This window comes from Grammomys surdaster, unplaced genomic scaffold (assembly GCF_004785775.1).
Source record: "Grammomys surdaster isolate TR1022 unplaced genomic scaffold, NIH_TR_1.0 98, whole genome shotgun sequence".
In the NCBI taxonomy this organism is placed as follows: Eukaryota; Metazoa; Chordata; class Mammalia; order Rodentia; family Muridae; genus Grammomys; species Grammomys surdaster.
Genome location: NW_021604577.1, coordinates 901,760 through 912,214, shown reverse-complemented (window position 1 = coordinate 912,214; position 10,455 = coordinate 901,760). Strand labels below are relative to the sequence as shown.

The 10,455-nt window shown below is 45.5% G+C and overlaps 1 pseudogene; it reads right to left on the bottom strand.

The window, feature by feature from the left end:
• Positions 1–3,854: 3,854 nt before the first annotated feature.
• On the bottom strand, positions 3,855–5,644 carry LOC114633742 (annotated as a pseudogene).
• Positions 5,645–10,455: the final 4,811 nt, after the last annotated feature.

The following is a 10,455-nucleotide window of genomic DNA, read 5'->3' as shown; positions in this document are numbered from 1 at the left end:
ACGCTGGTTGCTGGTAAAGACCGATCCTTCACGGTCTTAACATCTATGACTACAGAGTTGGCTCCCCATGCAAAGGGCTTCCTGTTAGGGCATAGGCCACGCCCAGCGCAGTGAGGACCTAATCAGTGGCTTGCTGATTCTGGGGAGGAGGTGGAGATGTGAGGTCACCAGGGGGAATCTCACTCCGCCTACAGGGTATGGTTCATTTCTACACCAAACACCTTTGTTTCTTTTCAACAGCGTGGAGAGCTCGGAAGCTATCCTGTGCCAACATGGAAGGGGCGTGGTGGAGTCGAGACTGAGCATGCCTTTCCCAGAGGCACAGATGTTTGCAAATTACTTTCAAAGACTTTGCTACACGATTTTGAAATACAAATGTTCCTCTCCTGGAAGGGAGGGAAAGTTTTGAGTCGGAACTTGGTTGATTCAAATCTGAATCCAGATGCATCATGGGAGTAATGGGCAGGACTAGAGCGGGGGTGGGGAGGCGGTAGTAGCAGGGAGTGTTTGCTTCTCTTCTGCAGTTAATGAGGATAGAGTTTTGTTGTCAGCAAGGTTTTTGTATGAGAGACTTTTTTTGTATGAGAGGTTTTTGTATGAGGGGTAGGGTGAGGTGAAGGCTTGTTAGGGCAACTTTGAACATTTAATTTTCCTTGCCAGTAATTAATGGGCCATTTGCAATGTGCATGAAATTACATTCCGAGCAGCCGAGGGCAGCCAAAGTGAGGCCTCTGCAGAGAGAATTTGGCATCCATATATCACCTCCATGTGAGACAATCTGGAGGCTCTTGTGTTATTATTCTGTGCTGTAACCAAGAAAACAAACAAAAGCCTTGCACAGCTTCACAGAGCAACAGTCACTGGTCACTGGAAAGGAACTGGAACCCAAGAGAGCGTTCCTTACGTTTTGTCCACCCGTTTCTGAAGCCCGGGTGCGGATAGTGAAGAGTCGCAATTCTCCACCATTCGATTAAAACTTAACCAAGTCAGCTTAGAGGCTGTGTAACTAAAAGGATCTGCGCACAGACGGCTCCGTCTCCTAATGTCTTAAAAACTTTGAACAGAATAAAGAGATTCCAGGACTATTTTCTCATCTTTGTACTGTGTCTGCAGAGGTGAATGTGTTTTCCTGAGATGGAAATCTAGGAGACAGCAGGACAGTAGACGTCCTTCATTTGTACCTATAGCCAATCTTCATGGAGCTCTGGCCACTAGCCAGCTGGACACTGTTTATTTCCTAAGATTTTCCAAATAAGATTTGACCGGGCCCCAATGCCCCTTCTCAGGAGGTAAATTCGACGACTGAAACAGAGAAGTTGAGTGACTTGTACAATATCACACAGCTGGTTACAGAGGACCACACTATGTAAAAATGACACATAGGGTCTTCTAGTTTTGTGACTCAGGAGTCCCTGAGCAAAATGCTACAGCATAAAAGAGAGAGAAACTCCAGCTGTGGCAAAACTGTAGGGAAAGGGGCCTCTTAAGGCAAGGGCAGTGTTTCTAAGAGCAGTGAGCATTCTTGTTAGAGATGTGTTGACAGGCTTCCTAGCCTTAACAATCTATCCAGGATTTCTTTGCTGCCAGGGTCACTTATCCCCACCCCCACTGGGACGGCTGTAGACACAGGGAGAAGCCCAGGCTGCAGGCTGCCAGAGAAGTCTGGATGGTCTTCTCTCCTGGCAACAAGACAGAAGAGGGAACCATTTCTAGGTAAGTTCTCTTTGAAATGACCTTTGTGAGGTAAGTCCTGTATGTTTGCGTATCTATGCTTCCCAACAAACTCTCTCAAGCTCCAAAAGGACTCAGGACTCAGCCTCTGATTGTAGCCAGTTCCCCCAGTGCCCTTGCATTCTGGTCCTGGGGGCCAGAGTCGAGTCCAGTGTTCCTTTTCTGCGAGGTTCTTATTGTTCTAACAGTGATGATGTCTGAATACATAGCATATTGTCAGCAAAATGTACTCCTAGTTTATGCCGCCTGCTTTCCCCCTGGAATGGAGTTCTGTTTAATCCAGACAATGTGTTTGGAACTGAAATATGATTGTCCACTGCTGAATATTAGAAATCCCAGGCTGACACCTTCCTCTGGAGTTTCTTTACCTGCCCCTCATACTGTAACAACGTCGGCTTTCTCATTATTTATCGTTTGGTTATTAAAACCTCGACAAAGACCTGTGATCCCTAACACCACCAAGGGAACTTTATTGGCTCAGGACCCCAAAGACCAAGTTCTCAGCCCAAAGGAGATTTATTTGCCCCAGAGGGACAAAGGTCAGGGAATAAAAGACAAAGACGGGAGATAGAAGATGAGGAAGAAGGGGAAGGGAACAGGGGAGATAGGGGAGGGCTATTTGTCCCAGAGTGAGACAAAGGTCTGCCTCTGGATAGAGAGGAGACAGAAGTTGCCCATAGGCAAATGGCAGTTTATACAGGTACAAGGGGAACCCCCATGTTAAGATGAGATGTTTAATTTTAACTGGACATGTTAATTAGGTGAGCCAAGGGGACTTTGATTGCTGGACTTCAATACTTTGATAGTTGGACATATGTCATCAGCCTCGGGAGGAGGAAGTGGCCAAATAAGGGAATAGACCTCGGTGACTAGCTTAGGGATGTAATCTAAGGGTTTAGCAGGCAGAGGGAATCATTGAGAAGGACAAAGTCATATATACATACATACATACATACATATATATATATATATATATATACATATTTTATCACTTTATATATATATATATGGATAGCTGGATTAGTTAGCCCCGCTCGCTTAAAGACTCACTATCAAGCCCCACTGGATGAACGCACAGTATGAAATCACAAAGGTTTGCATTAACCAATGTTTGAAAGCCCAGGTTAGGTATTCCTTTAAAAATTTACTGAAGAAAAAAAAATCACAGTTGAAAATAATTGTTCACATCTGCTTGGCGATGCGTCTGTTTGAAAGGACAATGTGAAATTATGAGTGACAATAGCTTTCGGTTTGTAATGAGAACTGAGATGGGAAAATTCAACCAATGAAAGGCGCCTCCTTGGAGAAGGTATTCTCTTCGGGAAGACTCAAGGTAAAGCGTGTTGTTGGCAGATTCTGTTTCCTTCTTTTGATTATTTGGCCTTCACCCAGGTAAGGTGGGAGGAACAGATGTTCTGACTCTCGTGAGACAATGATTCCCTTCATTGTGCTTGACTGCCCTGTTGCCACTCATCATGATTGTGAGGCTGTCTGTGGCACCCACAGACACCCAGAAAGGGATCAGGAGACCTTGAGAGAAGTACAAAGGAACCCATCCCCCCTTCCTCCCCCGAGCTCCCATTGTCCCCAACAAAATCATATTTTCACATCCTTGATGCTTGGAGGCGAGCCTCTACTCAGCTGCTGATGCTGACCACAGACTGGCCTCTTGTCCTAGGCCCAACCCCAGGAACTAAAAAGGTTAACAGCATAGTCAGAAGCAAGGCACTGTAGAACGACTGGTAGGATAACTGGTTGGGTGCGTTTTGACAAGGATGAAGGAATGGGCATCAGGCTGGGCATAGGATGAGGGTCAACAGGTGAGCATCAGTCAGCAGGACACTGAAGGCTTCTGTAAACCTGAAGAAAGGACGGTGAGGGCTGGGAGCATGTGGAGGATTGAGACTGCATCAATTTTACAGTCTTTTTTTTTTTTCTTCTGGTTTTGGATATGTTTATGTCTTCATTTTTTTATTATCAGGAGTGACTGAAATAAAAAATATAATTGAGTCTCATCATTATTGTCATTATGGAAATGGCTGTCAGCTACGCCAGCATAGCTGACCTAGTTCCTCTTAATGGTGAGGGCCTGCGGATTAAAAAAGAAGACACGGAGTCATTTGGAAGAGACCAAATGCTGTATTTCCAACTGTGCCACAAGCTTATATACACAGGAGTAAACAGGAAAAAGGGGGCAACTCAACAGCCAATTACATAGGTTCTGATTTCCCCAACAATCATCAATTGGAGGAATTGGCTCAGGGCGGGGGAGCATGCTGTACTGAGCATGCTTCCCAGGGTGGATGTGTCACAAGATGCTCACAAATGGCTTTAAGAGAACACTGGTCAGATGAATATTATTGCTTCCCACTTTTCAACTGGTAAATAGTTGCCATTGATAAAACAGACAAGCCCAGAGAATCTGTCCAGAATGTTCAAGATATGGTATATTAGACAACATGCCTGTTCTTGGGGAGAATACCTAGGGCATAATTATGTGTACTTCTTGATCTCATCATACAAGACAACAAAGGCACCACCCATGCCTCTGAGAACGTTGGACCATGCATGCACCCTTGAAAAAAGCCTTGCTTCCTTCATCACGAGAGATCTTCGCCAGCAGTCAAGCGTGCCTGTATACATAATATCAGTTCCTTTGAGTCCCGACTGCATCATCATATGACGTCGAACCTGTCAAAAGGATAGGAAGTCAGGCCAGCAACAGCAGTGACAGACTGCAATCATCCAGCTGATGAAGATGTGAGTATTCTTGGTATCTGAGAGCATTCCCTTTGCAGTGTCATAGATACCAAAGTAGGCAGCATGATAATGCCCTGTACTGACACATTAAAGCCTTGGTACAGGCCCTTAATCCCATTAGATTTGTAGATCTTAACCAGGTAGTCACCAAGGCCTTTGAATTCCCTTTCAGCTTCAGCTTTGCCCACATCAGCTGCTAGACAGGTATGGGCAAAATCAAGAGGGTACACAAAGCACAAGGATGTGGCCCCAACGGCACTGCCTGATGCCAGGTTCCCTGCAAAGTATCAACAAAACTGGGTCCTCTTGTCCACACCACCCAGAAAGATCTGCTTGTATTTATCTTTGAAGGCAAAGTTGAGAGCCTGGGTAGGAAAGTATCTGATGACATTGGCCAGGTTACCATGCCAGAATGACAGGACTCCCTGTTCCTTGGGGATACCAACCACACAGTCTATAATGCCCTTGTATTGCTGATCTGCTATGATTTGCTTGCTGCCATGCTGCACCTGCAGCAGCAGTTTGACCCACTTGATGGGTGCTACTGCCGTCTTGGAGATGGCCGAGGCCACTCCACCGGCCAAGAAGTCCTTGGCGAAGGACACAGAAGCATCTGTCATCTTGAAAGCAAAAAAAGAAGGGTGCAGGACAGGCCTGGGTTGACAACCGGCTTTGACTCCAGACTCTGGATTTTGCAGTCTTAACTCAACTGGATTTACAATCCTGGTGCTGGGCCCCGGTGACCAGCAGTTCTCTTAGTTTGTGTGCATTTGGGGGGTAGTGTTAAGATGACAGGAAGTGGAACTAGGGGATGGCTCCATGGGCTAAGAGCTTGTGCAAGCATGAGGACCTGGATTTGGATCTCCAGTGCCAATGTATGGGCATGGCAGTGTGTGCATTTATAAGCCCAGCACTGGGGAGGGGCAAAAATACATGTGTCTTGGGGACTCATTGGTCAGCCAGTCTAGCTGGAATGGCAAGTTCCACGGTTACTGAGAGACCTTGTCTCAAAAAATGTGAGAGGGGTTGGAGAGATGGTTCAGTGGTTAAGAGCCCTGGCCGCTCTTCAAGAGGACCTGGATTAGATTCCCAGAACAAACACAGCAGCTCACAACTGTCTGTGACTCCAGTCCCAGGGGATCTGATGCTCTCTTCTGATTGCTGCAGGCACTGGCATGCATGTGGTGCACTTGCATACATGCAGGCAAAACACTCATTCACAGAAAATAAAAAGAAATAAAATTAAAAAAAATAAGTCGAGGGAGATAAAGCAAGACACCTGATGTTCACCAGTAGTCTCTACCTGTGAATGGACAGACTTGAGGCACATACACAGACACACACGCATGCATGCACACACACATACACACAGGACTCAACTAAAAATATACATGTCAAATTATGTCACACTTGGTACTTGCTCTGCTGTGGCCAGGCGTGGCTGGGCAGTCCAAGCTGTGAGCTTCTGAGCAGCGCGGTCCCAGCCTCCACGCCTGTTCTGCTCTCTGCCTCAGTTACCTCAGATCCCCACTAGGAAGATCACACAGTGAAAGGTGAAGGGCATGGTGACACCGGCCCACCATCAGCCTGGTTACACTTGCTTTGTTCCTGGAAATTCCACTATCTAGGCGAATCTGAGCCTGCCGTTTAGCAGATGTAATGACACGGAGCAGGTTCTTTAACATTTTCTGAGCCTCGTTTCCACATCTGCGAAATGGGAAGACTCATAACATGTTGTTTAAACTGGCATTTACATTTTTTTATTTGTAATTATCTCCCCGTGGCTGTGACGAGGATTCAGTGTGACAATACAGGTAAAATGTTGGCTACAATCCTGCTGCCCATAGCAACTCGATGTTAACTAAGGAGGAGAGGGAAGACTTTTTTTTCTTTTTACCTCATTCAGTCCCGCAAAACTGGGTTTCCATCTGCAATCATCCTCAGGCAGGATTCCACCAGCTCACCAGAATCCCAACAGAGGGCATGAAGCCCTTGTTCTAAGACAGGAGGCAAGGAGAGGTTCCACAAAGGTATTTCCACACCAGGATTACTCAAGTGCAGGCAGTGGCAACCAGACTCTAAGGATATCTGTGTGGGTTACAAAAAGGTTCCCCCGTCTTGGTGTTTCATAGGCTTTCTTTCTGTGGTCACGTCCTCTACCTGTAGAGCCACAGAGAACTCATTGCCTCCATTTTAAAAAGAGGTAAACTGAGGCACAAAGAAGTCTCCACATTTATGTTCATCCTCTTCCGTCCTTTCCAAACACAAACTGAAGTAATTATAGAGCTAGAGACAGAACCCCTCGCCTGAGAGACTTGAAACTGGGGCGCTGAGCTACAAATTTCTGTAAGGCCCATGCGAGACATCACACTGGTTGTGCTGAGCCCAGTGACTGTCCTTTGTGTGCACTATGCACCCTCTAGACTAGTCTGACGGCCCTCAGTAGATGCCTCCAGGAATTCGTAGGTTGTAGATGAAGCACTGGATTAGGCAAAAACTCTGTACTCTAACCTCTGTCCAGCTGAACCTGCTGTGTACCCTTGAGTCACTTAACCTAATACAGTGCCTGAGAAATCCGGTGAAGAGTTGAGCAATATCTATGGTTGTCATTCCTGATTGCTCATGTGAATCCCCCCCCCCGCCTCTCTGTTTCTCTCTCTGTCTCTTTATCTCTGTCTCTATCTCCTTTTCTCCCTCCTCTCTCCCTCCCCCCCCACCCCCTCTCTCTCTCAGACTTTGAGGCTCTTACAGAATTTGAAAGTCATCAATTCAGCAAGACTAGATAACCAGTGAGCTTCAGGGCCTTACCTGTGCCCTCTTCACACCCTAGCCCTGATGTTTAAGCAGCCTTTACCCACAGGTTTTCTGTGGGTTCTGATATCGGATTGCAGGTGCTTACTGGCTAAGCCATCTCCCCAGCCTTTTGACTGACTGACCCACTGTCCAGAGAGCTTCTCAGTAGCAGAGAGGATGAGATCCGTGATGGGAGCTGTGCTCTGGCTTTTCACTGCCTGCTGGACATGCCAGGTGGGAAGCAGGGCAGGGGCTGAAGAACATGTGTTGCTATGGTTGGGGAACAGGAAACTACATATATGGGCAGGTGGGGACTGTTACTGTTAGCTCAGTGACAGTTTGGCTAGCACAAAGCGAGAAGGACGCTTTTCTCTTTTTCTTGCTTCATGACTTGACTGGAACATCTCTTCTTCAGTCCCTGACCTAGAGGTACATCATCAAATATTTTGGGTCTTAGGAAGGGACTTGGGACTTGACTGAAGTAAGTCAATGGCTTTCCTGGGTCTTTAGCTTACAGATGCCAGATTGATAGATATCTATCTTCTATCTATCCATCATCTTCTATTCTTTCTCTGTATGTCTATCTATCTATCCATCTATCTTCTATGATGTCTGTCTGTATATCATCTATATCTATTATCTATCTAGCTATATATCTATCTATCAATCATCTATCTATCTATCTATCTATCTATCCACTTACCTTCTGTTTCTCTTGAGAATCTTAATATAGAAGGAAAACCTCCAGGAGTTAACCTTTGCCCTTGACATTGTGAGTGGTCAAGACACATGATGTGATGTGTAGAGACTCCATTCATTCTAGAAGGAAGAGAGGAGATAAATTAGGATTCTCGGACAATCCAAGTACAATGTAGGCCCCACTACTCAAGAAAAAAATTCAAAGGCCTGAGGAGATGGCACAGTGGGTGACATGGTTTTTGTGCAGGCATGAGAATCTGACTTCAGCTTCCAAAGCTCCACATAAAAACCTGGATGTTTCTGAGGAGAAGGGGAGGAGGGTTGGTGAGGGGAGGGAGAGGGAGCAGGAGAAGAGGAGGGAGGGGAGCTGAGATTGGGATATAAAGTAAACAACTAAACAAAACAAACAACAACAATGACAAACTGGATGTTGTTGTTTGAACTTGTAATTCCAGAACTGGGCAGAGGATACTGGAGACTTGGTATCCAGCCAGTCTAGCCAAAACAGCAAGCTTCAGGTTCAATAAGAGTCCTTATTGGATGGTGGAGAGCAATAGAGGGAAACATTGGACATTGAGCTCTGGCTTCCACATGTGCACATATGGTGTATGCCCCCACCACTACCATGTGCACACATACACACACAACAACTGCAATGAAGGAAAGAATTTCAGTTTTGAGACTGATGAGTTTGCACCTGATTCTAGTGTGCCCTGGACCAATAGGACAGCCTGGGTGACCATAGCTTAGTCCCATTGCTTAGAAGGTATCTATGGTGGTTTGAATGAGAGTGCCCCCTGTAGGCTCACATATTTGAAAACTTGGTCTCTGGTTGGTGGAACTATTTGGGAAGGATTAGGAGGTGTGGCCTTGTTGAAGGACTGTGTCACTAGGGGTGGGCTTTGAGGTTTTAAAAGCCTCTGCCATTCCCAGTTAGCTCCATCTGTCTGCCTCCCGGTTGTGGATTAGATGTAAGCTCTCAGCCATTGTTCCAGTGCTATGCCTGCCTGTCACTCCATAATGGTCATGGATGCCCCTCTAACACTGTAAGCAAGCCCCTAAATAAATACGTTCTTTTGCAAGTTGTCTTGGACATGGTATCTCCTCACAGCAATAGAAGAGTAACTAAGTCAATATCCTAGAGGCCGTTTTAGGAGTAGCAAGTTTGAGAGGTGCCAAGGAAGAGCTCCTCAGAGCTGCGCCTCCCGAACTTAGAGCTTCCTTCTCAGTGACATCCAAACTTGAGAAAACTAGAATACAATGAAAACCATAAACGAAATACTCATTACTTGCCAGGAAGTGGTAGGATTCTTTCTGTTACCACAATGCTACCATTTGCTGCTACTTCAAGTAAGTAATTAGTGGGTTTCAATTTTAAAATAAATAAGCCAGCCAGCCACTGACCCTTCACTAAATTGTCTGTTGTCACCGTACTTAATCACTGCCTGGTAGGCATATCATTCCATTCCGAAAACCTGTCATCAGCCGCTGGCAGCAGCTCATACTGTTCTTGCTTAAATTTGTCTCTTAATGGATGGTTTGACTGTGACTTTTTTTCTTTGACTAGTAAGTCATAGCAACTCAGGAATGAAAACGAATGTGAAGTTTACAGCTTATGTTTCTTCCTGGGAACAGAGGGCTCTGATAGGGAACACATGCAATATGGGCCTACCTTCAGAATTATTTTAATTTCAATTGAAATAATTTTTAATTAAAAATTTTTAAATAAAATTAACTTTAATGCTATTTTTTTTGATTGGAGTATGCATTTGGGTGAAAGAGAACAAGAAAATTACCTCTGCAGAGGCGGTGACCCATTGTGGCTGGCCTGCTGTAGGTCACCACACTGCAGTCTCCCAAGTCGAAAGCATGCTCGCAGCCGTCCCTGCTCATGGGGGGTGGGAGCATGCTGCCTTTCTCACATCCATTGAAGAAGACACAGTTGTGGCAAAGAGGCTCTGAGCTGGCAGTTTCAGTGGTCCCCAGACAGCAGGGACATTTGATACAGCTCTATAGCTTGGGGATACTTCTCAGGCTGGCCATGCTTCACACTTTTCAGTTCAGTTAAGAATTCCTTAAGATTTGTCTCAAATGTCTTTAACAGCCTGCAGGTCTCCCAAGGCTTCAGCAGGTTGGCTGTTCCCTGGATTGTTCCACATAGAGGATCTAACATAGGAACCTCTCTACCCACTAAGCCACCTTCCTGACCATATTTTAAAACATTCACAAACCTATTCTAGGATAGTATATAAAAGTTATATAGTCCACCAGTCTTGGTCCCTTTTGTGCTGTAATAAAACAATATCACAGACTGGGTTATTTATGAAAAACAAAAATAACTTGGCAGGATCCCAAGGTAGGAATGAATGGAAGGGGAAAGAGAACTGATTCCACAAAGTTGTCCTCAAACTTCCACCTGTGCACCCACACACAGACAACACACACACACAATAACAGCAACTACACACACAC